Genomic DNA, 14,658 nt, shown 5'->3' with positions numbered 1-14,658 from the left:
TAGAAAAAGGGCACCTTTTTCCCTCTTGGAAGCCCCAACAGTTTGGTAATGTGTGTGATCCCTTTCTAAATTCAGACAGTGCTACACTCATATTCTTTGTGACAGAGTGATATTATGGTATGATGCCTTCAGATAAAATAGGACACAGGCTGAGCCATGTGAAGCAGGAAGGCTGCTGGGCTGAAATGCAACCTTCTAAATATCAACAGGGTGCAGCTATATCAAATACCAAGCCCATAATTTGAATGTTCTTTTTTCTCTAGATAATAGCCCTACAAATAATAAGTTTTTTTTTCTTATTTAAGATGTCAGGCTTTGAGGAAGTGCATAGCAAGCAAGCAGGGCATTAATGGCCTGATTAACTGGAGATTATGCTTCTCCTCCTCTGTGATCAGCATTATTTGTTCTGGGAAAAATGGCTAAATGATTAGACCAAATTTGTGCCCTCCCACACTAAGTGGAAAGAAAGCCTCATTGGAAAGATTTTTTATTCTTCACTTTCTTAAAAAAAAGATAAGAAGTGGTAGAAATTTTCTCCTTGACTAAGTAGAAAGGCTCTCTGCTGCGAGGAAAATGAAGTATTTAGTCAAAATAAACAGCTGATACTCTTGTCCAAGCAAGAACAGAAACCTGGTCTAACTGTTTGAGTAAGTGAAACCACCTCTTAAAATGGCAGAAAAGCCCCAAAAGTTTCCATAAAGATAAATGGAGGGAAAAGAAAGCAGTTTGGGCACTGACAACGTAGTATGGAGCTGGGAAAAAAAAAATAGCAGGTCCTTGTCCTCATGAAACTTTGGGTTTTTTATTACCAGAATTAATAAAACAGTAAAAATAAAATAATTAAAAAATCCCTAAGCTAGCACAGTAACATTGTAAGGACCGGGATGATGTAGGCATTAACTTTAAAAGCAGAAGTCAGAAAACATAACAGAAGTCATTACCTCACGTCTGGTTTGCATTTTGTTTCATGTACGTGACTTCTTTGTTACAGGCACACTCCTATTTAAGAATATGTACATTCCCTTTAGCAGCTATCCCAGTCTAAAGGCATTCCACAGCACTGTAATTTGGCACTTGGAGTCTCACTCAAGTCTTTAAATATTCAGTCTGTAACCCGTTACTCAGAGAGAAGAAGCGTTGCTGATAAAAGCCCCAAAGATCACAAAGAGCCATCATTCAGCTCTCTGCACCTGCCTTAAAGCGGGATCAGCTACACCTGAACTGTTCTTGAAAGCTGATGGTAATTCCATGTTTTCTTCCCACAGTCTGCTCCAGCTGCAGTGCTGTCTGCAGAGCTGGGGCAGGACTTCCCCACAGCTACCTTCTGCCTCCTTTGCTGCAGTTTAGCCCTGTGATATGTTACCAATCAGTATGCTGAGGAGGCAGCAGTGAACTTAACCCTCATGTACACTGAGCACCATCAGGGCAGCCCTATTCTAGCCTGGTCCCAGGGGCAGACAGTCGGTAGAACATGGCTGGGCTCACTCCCTAGGAGCAGTGGCTTATGACTCATATCTGACCATCAGCATCTCCCAAGAAGAGAACACAGCTGACAGCCCTCAGGAATCCAGCTGTTCTTCTTTCTATAGGCAGGCAGCAAGGCAATGCGTGTGCATGTTCACTATACTGTCAACATGCTCAAGCATGCATGGTTTGAGAGGGGAATTTTCTGTACAAGTATCAGTTAGCAAATATCTGAACAATCACAAAAGCACAAGAATCCTTAAACTACCTTGGATAATTTTTTCCCCCTTATCTTTCTCCCTTTCCTTTCACAGCACCTCCACCAGTTCTCCCTGCTCCTTATTTACACAGCGAGAATGAACCCCACACAGGCACCACAAACAGTTGTGGTTGGGAAGAGGAAATCTAGCTCAGCTGTGATAATTAGAATAGCTGTGATACTTTAATTGAGCTGCTAATACCAGTGCAGGGATGTTGCATAAAAGCCTGGTGGCTGGCAGCCCTGCTTATAGGTAGGGTTATGGGGTGTGTATGTGTGCACTGGGTGTCTGCCCCCTTTCTTTCAGCTTTCCCTCTCAAATACAGCCCTTTCTGGCTCCACTGTAGTGTTGTGGAGCTGCTTATATGTTCTTGGAGAGTAACTCCATGCATTTTTTTCTCTTCCTTTCCCTTATCTTGAGAGCTGGTTTCTACAGCTCCAGTATGGATGGGCCCTGGTGCAAGATCTATGCCAGTCCCCTCGGGCAATTAATCTTCACAGTGATTGTAGTTACAAACCTATGTACGTAATTTCAGTCTCTGCCTGGTGCTTGTGGCAAGCCTGATGCAATGTGTTCTCAGAAAAGTGTGAGGAGGAAGTAATGGGCTTCCTTGTTCTTCTGCAGTAAGAATAGCTCGTTCATTATTTATCTTCACTAGAATTTGGTTCCTGTATTTCTGTTGAACTTTGCCTTGCTGCAATGGCAATCTTTTTAGTTACTGAATGGTGGTAGCAGCTTCTTAAAGCTTATCAGGGGATGTTGTGTATTAAAAAAATCATAGGATCAGAACATCCTAAAGGTTGGAAAGGGTCCATAAGAATCATCAAGTCCATCTCCTGGTCCATCACAGGACCATCCCAAGACTGGACTGTACGGTTGAGAGCACTGAAAATGATTGTATTCAGCCAACTGATCAGTGCAATGTTTATAGAGGACTTTCTTGAGCATTTTTCTTTGGAAGGTTTTGCGATAGTATGAGAAGTTGGGGACTGAGATCTTCAGTGTTTGAATCAAACAGATGTTAATGAGTTTTCCTCTTTCCCAGAAGATCTGGTGTAGAGCTTTGTCACAGCAGTTTGCTGTCAAAACATGGATTTCATTTCTGTTTCATTTCTGTTTGCAGGAAAAAGCGATCCAAATATTTTATTTGTGGTTAAAGCTCAAATATTGAGAAGAAAACTGTAAGTCAAAGCTTGAACGTCTGACACTGTCAAAATAATCCGTCAGTCAGTTGTTTCCCAAAATAAAAGTCGCAGAATTTGTGTTCTGCAGAAAGTGTTGTTGGTTTTTCTTTTATTTCCTTTCTAAAGGGGATTTTGGGATCTCTGCTTTTTCTTCCTAGGCCTGCAACATAACTACTAAATAGGTATTTTTCAGGCTTTTAGCGTTTTGTGGTCAGTGGAACTGCTTCTAAGGAGGATGTCACACCAGGAGCCTCTGGAGCGCTCAGTGTTCATTACCAAGCTTTTGCAACTGTACTGATTTGAAGGATGACTTGGTGCTTGCTCACGGTCCCAGTTAGAGATTCTTTATCAGGGCAGGTTCTGGGTGTCACTGACAAAGTTAGCTGCTGTTCTAATCAAGACTAAGATGCTTTTCATTATGAAGTGAGCGTTGTCCGATCATGACAGAAACTGGATTGCTTTGCAAAGGTGCAATCAGTGGGCAGCCGCAGCGAGGCTGAGATGTAGGGCTGGTCAAATGTTGCTCCTGCAGTTCTGTGTGTCCCTAAACAGTGCCCTTCTCAGTGTCTTACAGCTACAGATTTGGTACCAGCTCAGATGACTGGAAATATCTGCTGGTTTTTTCCCATGTCCAGATGTGCTGTTTTTTTTAAACATTGAATTGTGCTTTAAAAACATGGGTCATATGACAGAGATTACAGCTGTTAAGTATTCACTTATCAAGGATTTCTATTTTTGAAGAGGTAAACAACTCCATTATAGCTTGCAATCTAAATATAAGAAGTTGCAGCGAAAAACATGTATCAAAAATAGCCAAGATGGGCTGAGCCTTCAGGTTCCAAACTATTTTCCTGAGCAATGAGAGTATTTTATGAAATCTAAAGGAAACTGCTTCCTGGAAAAACTCCCTCTGAAACAACACTGAGCTGCCCCAACAGCTGGGCAAGAGGAACAGAAGTTTGGATGCTTTGTAGACCGACCTCCCACTGGAGGACAATTTGAAATAGATTTTTAATGGGAGAAAAAAGCTGCCACAAACATAAGGCTAAAAGGGAGTGGAATGGCATGTGTGTTTGTGCACTGAATTATCAACAGCTATTGAAGGGAAGATATGCTGCAATTTGGAGCATTTAGAGTATTTAAGGCTTGTGTCATGAGAATGCTTGAAGTACTACAGTGATTTAAGTAGAAGTATTAAAATATGCTGAATGAATTCCAGCTGAATTGTTTTCTTTAGATAACGTGACTTGAAGTTGCAGAGCTGTCAGTGCATCTTGTATGCTGCGTGTGAATTGTTTGCCTTTTAATTGTGTGTGATTCATTAGTTTTACTATTTGTTAGAGCTGTAACGCATCAGAGTCATTAATAACTAATGACAGCATGATCTCACTACATCTCCTGCAAATAACAGGGTCAGGTCTCTGTTGGAACCAATACCATCTTTCTTTTTAGACCGTCCTATCTGCTCTTGTAGAAACTGGTGCCAGGATGAATTTAGACCATAAGAGCAGTAGGAGAAACACGAAGAGAAATGAGTTAAAGGCATTTACGTTCTGAAAGCAGTCTTCATGTCTTTGTGTCATAAAAGATCCTTGGATATATACCATATATCCATATATCTCATTGCCGATGCATTAAGATGATACAGAAGGATGCCCTGTGGCACAGGCTGTCAGTGCGCGGTGTTTGACACTGACCAGCCGCCGCAGTCTCAGCACAGTGCAATTAGATTACTGATTAATTTAATCTTTGTTAACTCCGGGGCTTATCACAAGCATGTGCTCCTGAGGATTATTGGAACTTAATCCTCAGAGCGTGCCTGCAAACAAACTCTGTGACATGAAAAAAAAAACCAAAAACATATATATGTGTATGTATATGATCCGACCCGACCCGCCCTCCTCGCGGGGCGGCGCCTCGCATTGGGAGCCAGGAGGGCGCGGGCTCCCGTCCGCTCCGCTCTGCCTTCCTACCGGCTGGCGTCACCTCGCTCCGCCCGCTCACTGGCCGCCAGGCAGCTGCCGCTCGGGCGGTGCCTGCCCGCCGCCTCCCGCCCTTAGCGCCGTGGCTCCCCGCGGGCGAAGGGGCTCCGTGAGCGGCGGAGGAGGCGCCGCGGGGCGGGTTGAGCGTGAGGAGCGTGAGTGAGTATCCGCCCGCTGCCGGAGGGACAACTTTTGGCTGCCCAGCGGGGCGGCCGTTGGGCAACTAACGGCGGCTGAGGCTGAGGGGAGCCCGGCGGTCCGCTGGAGCTCTCCTCTTCCTTCTGCTTTTCGTTAGCGGCCGGGCGGGGCTGTGCTGAGCTGTGCTGAGCTGAGCTGAGCTGCGCTGAGCGCGGGCACCGTGCGGGCTCGCCCCGCTCTGAGGAGGCGCCGTGCGGGGAGACAAAGGCGCTGCCCTGCGCTTCTCACGCGCCTCTTGTGTATCGTTGTTAGCGGTCTCTATCGCCGCGTCCGGGGATGTGAGGGGCGGCGTTGGCAGCTCTCATCGCGGGGAGCCTGCGGTTGCGGTCGGTGAGTAGAAGTGCCGGTGCCTGCAGGACAAGGCGCTGTTGCGGGCTGAACTTGGAGCTCGTCCGGCGCCGTGTGCGCTGTAACGGGCTGCACACAGCGATCCCCGTTATCCCGAAAGGCGGCGTGTGTGCTGTGCTCTGCCTCTCTGCTTCTAACTGTGTCCTGGAGGAGCTGCTCGGGATCCTCCCATGATGAGATCGGGGCGCTCGAGGAGTTTGTGGCTCGTCAGCTCTGCTCTCCGATCGGGTTTAGTGTAAGCTGCTAGAAGATCACAATAACACTGACCTTTCTATTAAGCGATTGCTGCTAAGTCTTGTCAGCTGCAAATTCGAATCTAGCTATTAGGGTTTCTTTTAAAAGCGACTAGAATAGATGATACTGCTGGACAGTTTTACGTAGCAAACTCTAGAGCAACATCAGTGATGGGCTTCTGCTGCATCTGAAAGAGTTTTCTGCAGTTGTTGCCTCCAAGAATGCATTTAGATGCTACAAAGCATCTTTTTTTTGTGCTTCTCACACAGTGTCTTTCTGACGGTGCCCTGCTTTTATTGTCTTCATCTTCCAACGAGTAATTTTCCGTGTGGAAAGCAGGCAGTGTTGTGAAGCTCGGGCAAGTTAACGATCGATTTTACTTTTCATCAGCGAGATACTTTAGGTAATCGTGATGTTCTTCTAAGTTGAATCCATCTGGCTTTGTTCTTGGATGTGTTTTCTGACTAAGGTGACAACGTGAAGATACTACTTTTGAAATGCAAAGCTCAGCTTTTCATCTGTGATGCTCTTTTTGATGGGCAGAAAGGTGCTGCTTTTGAGGAACTGCAGTATTGCTTAGAATGATCTATTAATTTTACTTCCTTACAGCATCGAGCTGTTTTAAGGTACTGCCTATTCAGAATACTTCTCACAGGGCAGAAGGCTTTCATGGGAAGAATCATGCCAAACTTCTGCCATAGGCTTATGAATGGGAGGGTTCTCTTTCACTCGAGCGAGTCCATGGCAGACATGTTCACAGACATAGCAGGAGAGTTAAGTCACTTGAATCCTAATTTGTAAAGACTTGTATTGCAAAGAAGCACGTGTGTAACATATTGCCAGGCTAGGCCCTGTAAATGCTATGTGTCGTCTGTATTTTACTTAACACAATGGGGCTGGCACTAAGCTGTGAGCCCTCCTTCTGACGCAAATGTTCTGGCTGTATCAGGCCTAATAGTGAGCCACGGAGTTGGCCTGTTTCATAGTGTGTTCTAATGTGCTATTTTGAATGCCAAAAAAAAGCCCTGCAACTACCTTGAACTTTCTCTTTATGTTCATGTCAACAAATGCTTTTTCATTAACACTTACTTTATGGTAAGCATTAGATTCCCTCTAACCTATGACTAATGTGTGCAAAGTGAAAACGACCTCGTTCCTTCTGGGGATTTACCTCGTTGCTATTAGTTTTCAAATGTTGACTAATTTACTTAGGAAATAAATACACATTTTGTGACCCAACTTGATGCTGTTGTTTATTTTGCAGGGACTGCATGATTTGTAAGAGGAAAGCCACAGTTTCCAGGCTTTCCTTTGACATTAACAGCCCGCAGAGTGATCTGTGAATCTGAGGCTTCCAAATGGAAGCTGAATGAAGCTTAAATGTTGATAATATTAAAATGCAGTAGGTCTTAAATGCTTATAGAGATCACCTGTGTGCTCTGCGAACGCACAAAGCCTCTATCAGGGACAGCTTAGACTTTAAATCCGTTAGCTGGATCACCAGGTTTCATTCCCAAGCCTTCATTTAGGCAAGTGCCCTCTCAGTGTGAACTGGCATGCCTCCTATCTATCAAATGGGAGATTGGGTACAGAGCTTATACTTAAGTCTGCTGTGGGGTTCGCGCAGGTAGCTTTGTTATCATAGGTGGGTATTACATATGTGTTATGTACAATAGTACTGGTATAACGTAGTCAGTCTTTCAGAGGTAATAGTCATGAGGTTTAAGCAGGAGATCCTGTCCTACTGTACAGGAAATGAGAAGCTTGGTGATGTGACCTTTATTATGTGTATGCTGTCATCTCTGAGGTTAAGAGATAATGAGTCCAAAACTCTTATGCTTAAAAAACTTAAAGCAAACATTTTGTTTTGTTAAACCAACCAACCAAAACCAAACTGAAGGCCATGCAAATGTGTATTGGTGGTCTTATGCGTAATAGCTTGATCACAAGAGTGGCTTGTGTGTAAACTCCAAGACTTGTGTGGTATTATGAAACTAGAATATGCTTAAAAATTGCATTTTGTATGCAGTACTTCTTGTATTGGTTTGGCTATGACAGGACATATATGAAGGTTCGTATTCTGTAATCTCATGTTTTGCCTGACAGGGTTCTAGCTTTTGGGTTGGTAATGCTGTTCTGTTTCATTATGGGAGTATCTGAACCCCCCCAACCCCCAGCACCCAGACCCTACATAGAGTTGTAGGTATGCTATTTTTTCTTTAAATCCCTAATTATAATAATAATCATTATTATTTTAAAAAGGAGCTTTTGTGCATTCACTGACCTCAATCACCAGCAATGAAATGGTGGTGTATTAAATGCACATTTGAGAGCAGAGAACGTGTTTGAATTAAAGCACCGTTTTATCAGCGTAAGTTAATTAGGAACTTAAATTGGGTTAGTGTATTTGAAATGCTTTGTGAGATAATCTCGGAAGGTATTGACAGAGTCCTGTCAGGATGAAGACTGAAATCTGTGTCGGGTCAGTGTGGCTGAAGGGAAAGTACTCAGGTATAGCAAAATGATTTTATGGTGTGCCAGGGCTGCAGGGCTTTTTTTGTTGGAAGCTTCTAGGGCACACGAGCTCTTCAGAATCACAGAATTATCAAGGTTGGAAAAGACCTAGAAGATCATCTAGTCCAACCATTTCCAATACTTCCCAGCTAAATCATATTCCTCAACACAAAACTGCATTCTGTTCTTAGCTCCTGCCTTGACCACGATCTCCCCTATTTTTACAAGGTACAAGTTATGTTAAGTGTGCTCACATGCTTTTATGATGCAGTGTTTCTGTACACCCTCAGGTTTATCTTTAGAAGTGACTGACACTTAAATACGTGACATCATTTGGAAACATTGGTGAAGCTCAAGAAAAGGTTTGCCTTGAGGCTGATGGTTTTGTTTCTGCATTAGTTCTTGCTGTACATGGTGAGGGTTCCACCAAAATTAGCATTGGAACTTTGCTGGCTTCAATACTCAAATACATCTGGTTCAGATGAAAAAAGCATCTGAAAGAGCCTCCAACAATAGTAGCTCTGAACTTGAGCATGTAAGAGAATGTGGGATATGTGGTGTTTTCTTGTGCGTCTGGCAAAACTTTTGTGAAGCTCTTTTCCTAATTAGGCCTAGGCTCAAGAGCGGCGGAGTAAAAATAGCGTGTTGGCTTAGGCTGGTAAGGCGACTTGGTGCAGTGATTTCTTTAGCTGCATCCCCATGTGAACCTGCATGCTTTGGTAACAACTGGAGAGCTGAGAATGAAAGTAACGTGACTGACGGCCTGGGTGAGGGCTGAAATAGCCTGAATGTGGCCTGATCTCACTGCAGTGGCAGGAACAGGAGAATGGGGCTGCGCTTGATACAGAGTGATGAAGGACTCTGTCTATAAGGCCTCAGTGTAATTTCTAAATGGTGCGCAAATGTAATGTGTGCTCAATGAGCAGTTGTTACCAAGTGTGTTATTTATTAGAGCTGGAATCAATAAAGCGTGTGGAATGTAGATACGTCCTCAGTAATCATCACTCTTGTCTATGGAGAATGCCATGAAAAATGAGGTGATGCATGAAAACAGTTTTTTAACCTATTTTCAATTACTGATGTTGTGGAAGAAGCGGTTGCGTATCACCTGGTTGTTGGGAGGGAGATTGGAAATGGGTTATCTCTCCAAAACAGATGTGTGTTTACGTTCTTCTGTCTCTAACTGTGGGTGATAAGAAACGCTGCGCAGCAAACAAAGCATAGCAAAGACGTGTAGGTAAAAGCAATACGAGCTGAACAGTGAGAACACACCCATGGTCAGAGGATCTGCTTTCCATCATGATTGGAATAAGCTCTTATTCTAAATTTAGTGACAGAAGGTTTGTATGTTTCGAGTTCTTCTGCTGGCTGTTAAGACGGCTCTCTGAAGTATGAGATAAGATATCCTTTGCTTTTTGATACCTTTTTTTCTATTTGGAAGCTAACCTTTAATTAAAGTAGATAGCATGCTCTGAAGCTGCACTGGATACTAATTAACTCACGTGAGTGCTTCAAGCCCTGCTGTCTCCTAAAGTTTCCTGCTGTTTGCACTGGATAAATATTTATGCTTCAGCAAGGTGTCCATTCAACCTGCCCAACAGTGCATACAACCTTAATATTTCTGTTAGCAAACACCACAGTTTGGTACTAGTGCTGTATTTTATTGCAATCCTTTATTTTTTCTCCCTTTTTTTTTTTTTTTTTTTTTTTTGGAAAAGTGGAGAAGCAGCCCACTGCACTTTGAATGTTTACTTTGTGCATAACTGAATAGATTCTAGTGGGAAGATTTGTGATTGGTGTTAGAGAATGAAGTCTAATACTTACTAATTAAGCTGTCTAGCACTCTGAGCGTTGTATGCTGGCTTGTGTTGGATGATGGAAACTCTTCATGTATGCCTGGTTATTGGACAGGGCTGTACTATATCACTGTGGTTTGTTTTCAAGTACCTGAATCCTGTTCTCAAACCTAAATACGATTGTTTTCTAATTTGGATTCTTTTTAATCCTGATGTATTTCCTGTATTGAAGGAAATGACTCAAGTATGAAAAAGCCTGAAGTTGACCTAATAAATAGTAAAGATCTCTAATAGTTTTTATTGCCATACGTCTTCTCTCAATCTTAGGGTAATTGCGTATCTTCAAACAGTCTGTTCTTTAAGGAATGCTGGATATGATATATAAACATTATCTCTATGTCTTTATAGAATGTTCAGGTACAGAACTGGAAACTTTGTTCCATAGAAGTGTTTCTTTTCTCTGTGCCTGCTGGCTGAAGGAATTTCTGTAGTGCTTTTCTAGAGGTGAAATAGGTTGTGAAGTCAGACTGCGTTTCATGTACTTTGTGTTAGAAGGGACTTCCGTAGTTCTTGGTGCTCAGTACTAGAGCAACAATTTAACATCCCTTACAGTAACTTTACACTGGATTTTGGCAGTGATGTTCTGACTGTTGTCCAGTTTGTGGTTAGTAGCACACCTGGCTGAGCCACTTGCTGCTAACTTGGTTAAGATAATACCTTTCTTATTGCCTCTTTCTTACATTGTGCTACAATATTTAGCTGTTTCATGCCATGCTTTTAGGCTGTAGTCTTTCCTCGTGCATCTCTCACGCCCCCAGTTATACTGACTCTTTATATCAGACTGAGAAAGAGTAAGAGGCTCCTGCTCTTTTTTCCTCCTTTGAGCTGTACTCCCATTGCAGCAGCCAGAGGAGCATGTGATAGCTTTCTGAGAAGTGATTCTGTACATCTGCTCACAGAACTTTGTGAGCATTGCTATGGTATTTACCAATTTCTCTCTTGCTGAAGAAAATGTTGTACATTTAATTGTGAAGTTTATAGGAGAAATAAAAAGTCAAGCTGTCTCTCTCTCTCACTCCCCCTATTATCTCAGCAGCGTTTTGCTTAATTCCTGTAAATGGCAGGTATTCTCACCGCACTGTTGTTGTGCTGTCATGAAGCACCGCATTTCAGACAATCACTTTTGTCACCTCACATAGTGAAACACAATCAAAGGAAACATCTGTTTTGCAGAGTAATTAATGATGCTGCTTGAAGTATCTGGATTCTGTTTTCAGCTTGATATTGGTTGAACTCGGCCAAGATACTTCATAGACTTGATTTCAAATGGTGTTGCTTTTGCAGTTGTTTGTGCAAATATAGCAGAGCTGCTCCTGCAGCACTTGGTAATCTACTCAGCCAATCTCTAACATGATGAAATCTCCGCTAACTTCTTTGCTGCCTTTTTGTGTGTGTGCATTTTCAACATGACTCTTTTTGTCTTGCATCAAAATGATGAGTCTCCAAAGCAGATCACAGAGAATCACAGAATTATCAAGGTTGGAAAAGACCTAGAAGATCATCTAGTCCAACCATTGCCAATACTTCCCAGCTAAATCATATTCATCAACACAACATCTAAACGTTTCTTGAACACTCCCATTGTCGGTGACTCCACCACCTCCCTGGGCAGTGCATTCCAATGCCTGACTACCCTTTCCGAGAAGTAATACTTCCTAATGTCCAGCCTGAATCTTCCCTGGCGCAGCTTAAAACAATTCCCAATGGGAAGATGCATTAGCAGTAATTACCTGAAGGGCTTATTTGGCTGTAATGGTTATTTTGGCTGGTGATATCTGGTACTGGCAAGTTGCAGATGTATTGGGAAAACCTCATAAGGATTTTTCACCAGAAATGTAGCTGTAGCTCCATATACATACACATTTATCCCTTCAGGAATTAATCAAACTCTTTGTTTTATTTCTATTTCAGTGGTATTTAAAAATGTCCTAGATGCCTTGTCCTACTTTGGTAAAGCAATAGATGATAGTTCAGCTATGTTCCCATGAAATAACACGACAGGAACTAAATCACTTAACCATTTATAACTGCATTTTAGTGTGGTGAAATACAAGACCCATATAAATTCAGTAACTTTGTGGGGTGTGAGTATGCTTGACGTCATAGGGAGGAGAAACCCTTACATGAAATCCCTGCTTGCACAGTAACCCGAGGACTTGAAAAATGTGAATAGGAAGTTAACCGGATGATGAAACCAACAGGAACCAGAAGATACCATATTTGCCCTTTAAGAGGTTCCTCAAATGTTGCTGCTCATTTTTGATGATGGGAGTAAAGTCCTCCTGCACTGAGCAGTTATACCTCTCTCTCTCTTTGAAAACAATGTCATAGTTTGGAAAGTGACCAGTCGCTGATTTATTTTCATTCTGTTATCATTTCCCCTCATGTGATAGCTTGCTTTGCTTTTGCTTCACTGCAACTCCTTTTTGCTATGGGTTTGACAGTGTTCATGAACATAATGTTTTGCTTCCTAGGGCTATTAAGCTGTCCTGATGTTGTTCAGCTCTGGTTCATGCGAGTCCACTGTGTTCCAAATCTGTGTGCAGTCAATGACCAATTTCCATGCATTGTCATAATCACATCTGCAGTTCAAATGATTTTTCACTTGCCTCTTGGAACTTGATTGAATGCATTCTGTTTACAAGTTGAAGTCTATAGACTTGAGATGATTATAGAAACAAATTTTGACTGCTTTGTTTTCATGCTCTGAATAGGGCTCTGAATTTGTAACCAAGTATTTATGTACTGGTCACTACTTCTAGAAACACCAGGTATGTAAGTCTCAAAGACTGCACATAGAAAACCAGAGCTCTCTTGAGCAGAAGACATCTGAAATGTAATGTGCATTGAAATAAAGGAATCAGAAAAAGAAAAATTGAATGTGCTGTTATATATTTTTTTAATCTCAAACTACTTCCTGAGTGGTATTAATATAAATTATCTATAAACTTCTCATTTTTTTGGTCATTGGAACCATGGCAGAACGCTTGAGGATGTGGTTTACCCTGGAAATTCATGCAGGAGTTCAAGTGTCTCTCTAGAATAATTCCTTACCTATATAACAAATGATACTTTTTTTCCTGCTTTGTTTATAATACAGTTTGGGGATTTTTTTCTTTTCTGGAAGTCACAATAGAAAGCAAGAAATACAGAACAGTAAATGGTCAGAGACCTCAGGTTGCTCATATGCTGTAATATAACACTGAACTTATGTGTGGTAACAGTGTTTTGTGTGTTAAGATGTATCAAGTTCTGAGTGAGGCAGAAGTGTGGGTACTGCTGCCACATTAAAAAAGCCATCAGTTAAAGCAAGGAGTTATGCTGTCCTGATGTTTAGGAACTATGTAAAATAGGCAAAGTTATTTTTAGATGCTGGGAAATCTCGTTCAAATGAATGTGTACAGTTTTGGGAGTATAGCAGGGAAGAGATTAGGAGGAAGAATGAGAGAACTGTCATGGGGGGAATAGAGGGTACTTTTTCCTATTTAACGTAGTGTTTTGTACATTTATTGATGGTTCATCTGAGTACTTTGACTTAACAGCTTGCAGCTTCCTTTAGCTTGTGAATGGTTTCTGTTGGTCCGTGGGCAGGCATCTCTGCCTTTCAAACTAGGTGAGGAGTTGCTACTTAAACTGGAGTTGGAAATGGGCAGGATCTGCTGAATTCTTGCTCTGAGAAAGGAGAGCCAAGAGGTTTTAGCCAAGTGTTGCATTTTTAAGGTTCCTACTGAAAAGTGGAAGGTGGAAAGCTTGCTCTGACTCCTGCCTCTTTGTGAGCTGTGTCTTTCTGTTGGTAAGAGCCGCTGCTTAACTCTTTGTTAGATACACTCTTCTGCTTTCTCTGATTTTCTTCTATCATAACTATTCTGTTATGCTAGAAGGTGTTGGAATTGTGCCTTTAACAGTTGATGCTGAGTACAGCCTCTGCTCAGTGCTCTACGTACTTTTTAGGTCATACTTGAGCTGTTGTGCAGCCTCTGCTTGTGCACTCATTACATCAACAGTCTTTTCACGACTGCTGAATTATCTGACACCTTTCTTTTTGATCTCTTTCAAATGAACTAATTGGAAGTGACTTGCAGTTTTCACAGGAGGGAACACTTGTTTTTATAATTAGCAGCAATCAGACTTTACAAACAGTGAGATGAAATGAGCAACTGTTAGTAAAGGCAAACTACAATAGCACTGAAGTTTGATGATGCAAAGGAGGTAACTGGAGGTCATGGCATTGCCAGCAAAATAATGATTAGTGTTCTTGTTAATGCTTTTGGTTGGTGGTTCCAAGCTTGCACGTGGCACTGAAGCAACAGCAGCACGTGATTATCTCTCTGCGTAGATTCTCTTTCACCATTTTGAATTTGTTTTAGGGTTTCAGGGGTACTTCATGACTTCATCATGGTGTTGTGTTCTTTGGGCTTAGGGGAATGAGGTCCTGAGAGAACAGTAGCTTTGCTTTGTTTTGAGTTGGGTAGAGAATGCTTGGAAGTGGATAACTTCTGCAGCACCGGGTTCCATTACAGAGGAGGTGAGAGCCCTGGGTTGTATGTACTGTGCTATTACTTTCTCTTGTCATAAGGTACAGCAGTGCTGACACATAAGAAAAAACTTTTTCTAAAGC

General features: G+C 42.2%; 1 protein-coding gene across 7 annotated transcripts in view; it reads left to right on the top strand.

The window, feature by feature from the left end:
• FAM126A (family with sequence similarity 126 member A) overlaps positions 1–14,658 on the top strand; it is a 44,174-nt gene that overhangs the window by 4,545 nt on the left and 24,971 nt on the right. For 2 of the 7 annotated variants that reach the window (XM_015853690.2, XM_015853691.1), the window contains exon 1: positions 4,898–5,049. The exons of 1 other annotated variant lie outside the window; for it this stretch is intronic. The gene's annotated coding sequence lies outside the window, so the exon portion shown is untranslated. Of the gene's footprint in view, positions 1–4,897; positions 5,050–5,091; positions 5,419–5,939; positions 6,029–9,413; positions 9,525–14,658 lie in introns of those variants that run through there. 4 more of the 7 variants (XM_015853688.2, XM_015853683.2, XM_015853685.2 and 1 more) reach the window with 4 other exon arrangements.

The sequence above is a fragment of the Coturnix japonica genome, chromosome 2 (assembly GCF_001577835.2).
Source record: "Coturnix japonica isolate 7356 chromosome 2, Coturnix japonica 2.1, whole genome shotgun sequence".
NCBI lineage: Eukaryota > Metazoa > Chordata > Aves > Galliformes > Phasianidae > Coturnix > Coturnix japonica.
Note: the sequence above shows the minus strand (reverse complement) of the source record. Positions and strands in the feature narration are given on the sequence as shown.